This window comes from Suricata suricatta, chromosome X, assembly GCF_006229205.1.
Source record: "Suricata suricatta isolate VVHF042 chromosome X, meerkat_22Aug2017_6uvM2_HiC, whole genome shotgun sequence".
In the NCBI taxonomy this organism is placed as follows: domain Eukaryota; kingdom Metazoa; phylum Chordata; class Mammalia; order Carnivora; family Herpestidae; genus Suricata; species Suricata suricatta.
In genome coordinates this window covers 42,541,789-42,548,762 of record NC_043717.1, presented here as the reverse complement: position 1 = coordinate 42,548,762, position 6,974 = coordinate 42,541,789, and positions in this window count along the sequence as shown.

Here is a 6,974-nt window from a genome sequence, read left to right as displayed (position 1 = left end):
TGAACAAACCCTATGTGTTTTTATTGGAGTATTTAGTTCATTTACATTCAGAATGATTATTGATATATATGAATTAAGTGCCTTTGTGTTATCTGTAAAGTTAATGTTTCTCATGAAGCTCTCTGTTCCTTTCTCATCTTTGTTGCTTTTGGTCTTTTTTCCCCTATTCAGTGAATTCCCTTTAATATTTCTTGCAGGGATGGTTTACTGGTAATAAACTCCTTTAGCTTTTGTTTGTCTTAGAAACTCATTATTTCTCCTATTGTGAATGACAGCCTTGCTGGATAAAGTACTTTTGGCTGCATATTTTCCCCATTCAGCAACCTGAATACATCATGCCACTCCCTTGTGGCATGCCACATGTCTGTGGACAGACCTTCTGCAACTCTGACCTATCTTCCCTTTTAGGTTTAGGGCTTTTTTTCCCTTGCTGCCTTAGGATTCTTTACTTGTCCGTGTATTTTGTGAAGTTGACTACGATATGACTTGATGATTGCCAAGTCCTGTTGAATTTAATAGGAGTTCTCTGTGCTTCCTGGATTTTGATGTCTGTTTCCTTCTCCATATTATGGAAGTTTTCAGCTATAATTTGCTCAAGCAAACCTTCTGATCCTTTTTCTTTCTCTACTTCTGGGATTTCTATGATATGAATGTTCTTATACTTTGAAGAGTCACTGAATTCCCTCTCTATACACATGATCCAATACCTTTCTTTTCTGCTACTTTTCAGTTTTATTATTTTTTATAATTTTATCTTCTGTATCACTAATTGGTTCTTCTGCTTCCTGTGTTCTTGTTGTCATGGCATCCATTTGGGTTTGCATTTGGGTTATAGTATTTTTAATTTTGGCTTGATTCGTTTTTAGTTCTTTTGTCTCTGCAGCATGGGATTCTCTAGTGTAGTCTATACTTTTATCAAGCCCAGCTAGTGTACTTATAATTGCTGTTTTTAATTCTAGTAAAGACCTCTTACTTATATCTGTATTGATTAAATCTCCAGGCATCATCTTTTCCTGTTCTTTCTTTTGAAGTGAAGTCTTATATCTTGTCATTTTAAAGGAAAGAAAGAAAGAAAGAAAGAGAAGAAACTAAACACTAGGTGTATTTTTGTCTGCTTAAGATAAGCTTGATCCTAATAATAATAATATTATTATTATTATTTAATAATTGCTTTTTCTGTATCCAATCAAACAAAACCAATCCAAACCAACCAACCAACCAAACAAACAAACCAAAAAAAGAAGCTATATCCTGTTTCTTGCAGAACTGACACTTTGCAGCACTCTATAATCAATAGACTTGGTGTGGGAGAGGGGTTTTTGGCTGGTCTTCCGGGGGTTGGGCCTGCTATGCTGATTCTCAGGTGGACTTGCCCTAATGGAGATGCGCTTGAAAGGTTCAGGATGGCAGGAATTTGTGTAAGTGGCTCTGGCCTCCACTTGGTGGCACTGTTTTGCTCACTGCAGTCAGTGTTGATGGGTGGGGGTGGGGGTTATATGAGGTCACCCCACTCTCTGGTCTCTGGAGTGGGGAGCTCCATCCACCACTCCTTAAGAAGCCTTCACAGGAGAGGAATCACCCCTCCTGTGTCGTTGGCCTCCATCAGATCCCTGTCTTCCTGTCTATGTCTGAGATTCTGCTTGCCAGGCAGCACAGCACTCCCATGCTTTGTCTCAGGCTTGGCTGGGTTTCAAAAGTTTAAACTTCAGAGTCCCCCATGGTGTGGATCTGCTCTGATCTTCTGGAAGAGAGAGTGTCTCTGCACTGTGGTTCAGTGCTGCTTTATCCCAGAAAATGGTCATGCCACCACACAGTGGTTCAAAGTTTATGGTAAAGCATAGTAGAAAGCTGGCACCAAGGCTCCCTGCCCTTAGCCAGTGTCTTTGTGCCTATGCTGGTGAACATGGCAGCTTAATAATGCCTGGAGGGTCTTTAGACTCCAGAGAAGAAGTTCACCCTTTCTTGAATGCTCGCCAGGAAGGTGAACTGTTTCTCCCTATATGACCCAAAGTATGCTCAGACCATTCTGCCTGCTCCCAGGTCTTGGTCCTCCTTCTCCACCAGAGCACCACTAAGTGGACCAGTTGGGCCCCTGTTGATGGCATGGAACTCTAAAACCTCAGATTTTGCATTCTGCTGCTTACAAAAAACTTGTGGTATTTAACCCCTCTCCTTTTCCCAGTCATCAGTTTTGGGGAAGAATTTTCTTGTGCAATCCCCTGTATGGGTTTTCACTCTTTTTTTATTCTCTCTCTCACTCTTATCTTGGTGATCAGGTTTCCCTTCCATCACAGAACCTACAGCTTTTTTTCTACCCCAAATAAACTTTTCTCAGTAAAATTACTTATATATCCTAAGAGCTTATAGATTCTTTTGCACTTTATATATACATAATCATTTATAAAGACTTTTTAATTCCTTCTTTTGCAATTCAATTTATTTTTCTTGTTTCACTTTACTGACTAGGAAGTATATTGTTAAACAAAAATGGAGATAATGGCCATTCTTGCACCATTCCCAACATTCTAAGTCTCAGGAAGAAAATTTCCAGTAATTCACCATTAGTTATGTTTGTTTTAGTTTTTGGAGGTAATCTTTATCAGGATAAATAATTTTTAAAACTTCTTCTATGATTGCTTCATTGACCCATTGGTTATTTAGTATCATGTGGTTTTAGCCTTCACAAGTTTGTTTTTTCCAGTTTTTTTCCTTATTTTTACTATATTTTAATTGGGTTTCTAGTTTTAATTCCAATATAGTTAATATACCATGTTATATTAGTTTCAGGCATACAAAATAATGATTCAGCAATTTTACACATTACTCAGTTCTCATCATGATAAATGCATTCTTAACTCCCATCACTTATTACACGCATTCTCCCACCCACCTCCCTCTGGTAACCCTTTGTTTCTTCTCTATAGTTAAAAGTGCTGTTTTTAGTTTGTCTCGTTTTTCCCCTTTGTTCATTTATTTTCCTTCTTAAATTCCACATATGAGTGAAATCATATAATATTTGACTTGCTCAAACTGATTTATTTTACTTACCATTTTACTCTACAGATCTATCCATATTGCAAATGTCAAGATTTCATTCTTTTTTTTTATGGTGGAGTAATATTCCATCATTTCTTTATCCATTTACCTATGGATGGACAGTTGGGCTGTTTCCATAATTTGGCTATTGTATCTTATTTTTCCTTCCTTTCTCCTATGTTCATCTGTTGTGTTTCTTAAATTCCACATATGAGTGAAATAAAGTTATATTTGCCTTTCTCAACTGACTTATTTTGTTTAGCATTAAACACTGTAGTTTCTTCTATGTTGTTGCAAATGGAAAGATTTCATTCTTTTTGATCACTAAGTTTTATATGTATATATACATACATATATATTTATATTTATATTTATACCACACCTTCTTTATCCATCCATCAGTCGATGGACATCTGGGTGTTATACCCAAGTTTCCAATTTCGTGCCCCAAAACCAGAAACCGCCAGGGAGACCGAGTCACGCATGCAAAAGCAAAGGGCTTTATTACGAATTTAGGCTCGCCGGGGCCTAAACTCGGGCTCACAGACTTTACTGGCACAGTGGATCCATGCTGAGAGCCCCGAACAAAGGCAAGGTAGGGCCTTTATGGGTTTGGGAAGGGGGAGTTACAGGAAATTGTGACATAGGTACGGTGATCCAATCACTATCACCTATCAATACTGACAGTAACTTTAACCATACATTGATACTTTTGGTGGGAGCCAATCACAACATTTAGAGTATTGACCAATTAGAGAGTGGGCCCAGGACCCTCATGTAGGGCATGACTAGCCTCAAGCAATAGGAGCAATAGGTGATTATCTATAGCCTCCATCTTTAGGCCTGCCCTTAGAAATGTTAAAGGTGTTAGCTGGCCTTTCCTGCTTGGGTGTTACAAGGGTGCTCCCTCCTGCCTTGGGTGATGTGTGCCGTTTTATTGTCTAATGATTCTGAGAAGCCGAATTCAGACCTGCGTCCTTACATGGGCTCTTTTTTTTAAATGAAAAAAAAAATTTTAACATTTATTTATTTATTGAGAGACAGAGAGAGACAGATCATGAGCAGGGGAGGGGCAGAGAGAGAAGGACACACAGAATCAGAAGCAGGCTCCAGGCTCTGAGCTGTCAGCACAGAGCCTGACGCAGGGCTCAAACCCATGAACTGTGAGATCATGACCTGAGCTGAAGTCGGATGCTCATCCGACTGAGCCACCCAGATGCCCCTGGACATTTGCATTCTTATTGTTGATAGTGCTAGGGAGAAACCATAAGAAACTTGAATACAGAGAACAAACTGAGGGTTGCTGGAGGGGAAGTGGGTAGAGGATGGGCCAAATGGATGATGGGTGTTAAAGAGGGCATTTGTTGGGATGAGCACTGGGTGTTATATTTAAGTGATGAATCACTGGGTTCTATTCCTGAAACCAAAACTGCACTGTATGTTAACTAGCTTGAATTTAAATAAATAAGTTAAAAATAAAGAAATAAAATAAGCAACATTTTGAAAAAAAATGGCTATTATAAATAATGATGCAATAAACATAAGGGTACATATATTCTTTCAAGTTAGTGTTTTCATATTCTTTGATAAATACCCAGTAGTGCTGTTACTGGATCATAAGGTAGTTCTCTTTTCATTTATTTTGAGAAAACGCCATACTATTTTTCATAGTGGTTGCACCAGTTTGTATTCCTACCAACATTTCATGGGGTTCTTTTTTTTTCTCTGCATCTTTGCAAATACGTGTTGCTTCTTGTGTTTGGCCATTGTGACAAGTGTGATGTAATATCTCATTGTAGTTTTGATTTGTATTTCCCTGATTATGAGTGATGTTGAGCATCTTTTCATATGTGTGTTTGCCACTGGTATGTCTTCTTTGGAGAAATGTCTGTTTCTGCCCATTTATTAATTGGGTTTTTTTTTTTTGGTGTTAAATTGAATCAGCTCTTTATATATTTTGGATACCAACCCTTTATTGAATATGGCATTTGCAAATATGTTCTCCCAATCGTTAGGTTTTCTTTTAGGTTTATTGACTCTTTTCCTTTGCAGCATAGAATAGATCACATATTAGGCCACAAAACAAGTCTCATCAAATTAAAAAAGGTCAAAAATCATACCATGAATTTATTTCTGACCACAACACTATGAAACTAGAAATCAACCACAAGAAAAACAACTTGAGAAGAGGACAAATACATGGAGGTTAAATGACGTGCTACTAAACAACTAATAAGTCAACCAAAAAATCAAAAAGGAAATCAATAATTACATGGAGAAAAGTGAAAATAAAATATAGTGGTCCATTTTGCTTAGCATAATACTCTGTAGCTCCATCCACGTTTTTGTAACTGGCAAGATTTCATTGTTTTTATGGCTGAGTAATATTCCATTGTATACACATACCACATCTTTATCCATTCATCAGTTGATGGACATCTGGGCTTTTTCCATAATTTGGCTGTTGTTGATAATGCTACTATAAGCAGCAGCACGTATGTATTCATTCTAAGCAGTGTTTTGTATTCTTTGGGCAAATATGTGGCAGTATAATTGCTGGATTGTAAAGTAGTTTTATCTGTAACTTTTTGAAAAACCCATTCTATTTTCCAGAGTAGCTGCACCACTCTGGAATTTGAATTGCGACCGATAGTGTAAGAGGATTCCCTTTTCTCTGCATTTTCACCAATACCTGTTGTTGTTAATTTTAGCTATTCTGATTGGCATGAGGTGATATCTCATTGTAGTTTTGATTTGTCATTCCCTGATGATGAGTGTTGCTGAGAATCTTTTCTTCTCTGTGTTTTTAGTTTTATCAACTTTGTCCATATCAGTGTTTTTTTTCTTTCTTTCTATTTTTTAATTTAAATCTAAGAAGCTAGTTAACATATAGTACAATGATGATTTCAGGAATAGAATTTAGTGATTTATCACTCTCATATAACACCCAGTGCTCACCTCAACAAGTGTCCTCTTTAATGCCCGTACCCATTTATCCCATCCCCCCATCCCACACACCACCAGGAACCCTCAGTTTATTCTATGCATTTAAGAGTGATAAGAATCTTTTCATGTATGTTGGCCACATGTATGTCTTCTTTAGAGGACAGCCTGTTCATTACTTCTGCCTATTTTTCACTGGATTGTTTGTTTTGCGGTGTTGAGTTGAATAAGTCAGTCAGAGAAAGCCAAATACTATATGATTGCACTCATATGTGGAATGTAAGAAACAAAACAAATGATCATGGGGGAAAAAGAGGAAAACCAAGAAACAGACTCTTAACTATAGTAAACAAACTGATGGTTACAAGAGGGCAGGTGACTGGAGGGGATGGTTTAAATAGGTGATTGAGATTAAGAAATACAATTGCTGTGATGAGCACTGGGTGCTATATTTAGGTCTTGAATCACTAAATTGTACACCTGAAACTAATATTACACTTTATGTTAGCTAACTGGAATTTAAATAAAAAATTTTAAAACACAATGTTCCAAAATCCTTGGGATAAAGCAAAAGCGATTCTAATAGGGAAGTTTATAGCAAACAGGCCCACCTTGAGAAATAGGAAAAAACTCAAATAGACAACATAACTTTACACCTAAAAAACCTAGAAGAGGAACAATAAACAAAACCCAGAGAGAGAAGGAAGAAAATTATAAACATTAGAGCAGAAATAAATGAGATAGAATGTTTGAAAAACAATACAACAAATCGATGTTATAAAAAATTATACACCAATAAACTGGAGAATCTGGATGAAATGGGACAAATTCCTAGACATGTATAAACTAAAAAAACTGAAACATTAAGAAATAAATTGAACAGATCCATAGCCAGAAAAGACCTGGAAGAGTAATCAAAAATGTCCCAAAAAACAAAAGTCCAGGGTCAAATGGTTTCCCAGGGGAATTCTACCAGACATTTAAAAAACTCTTCT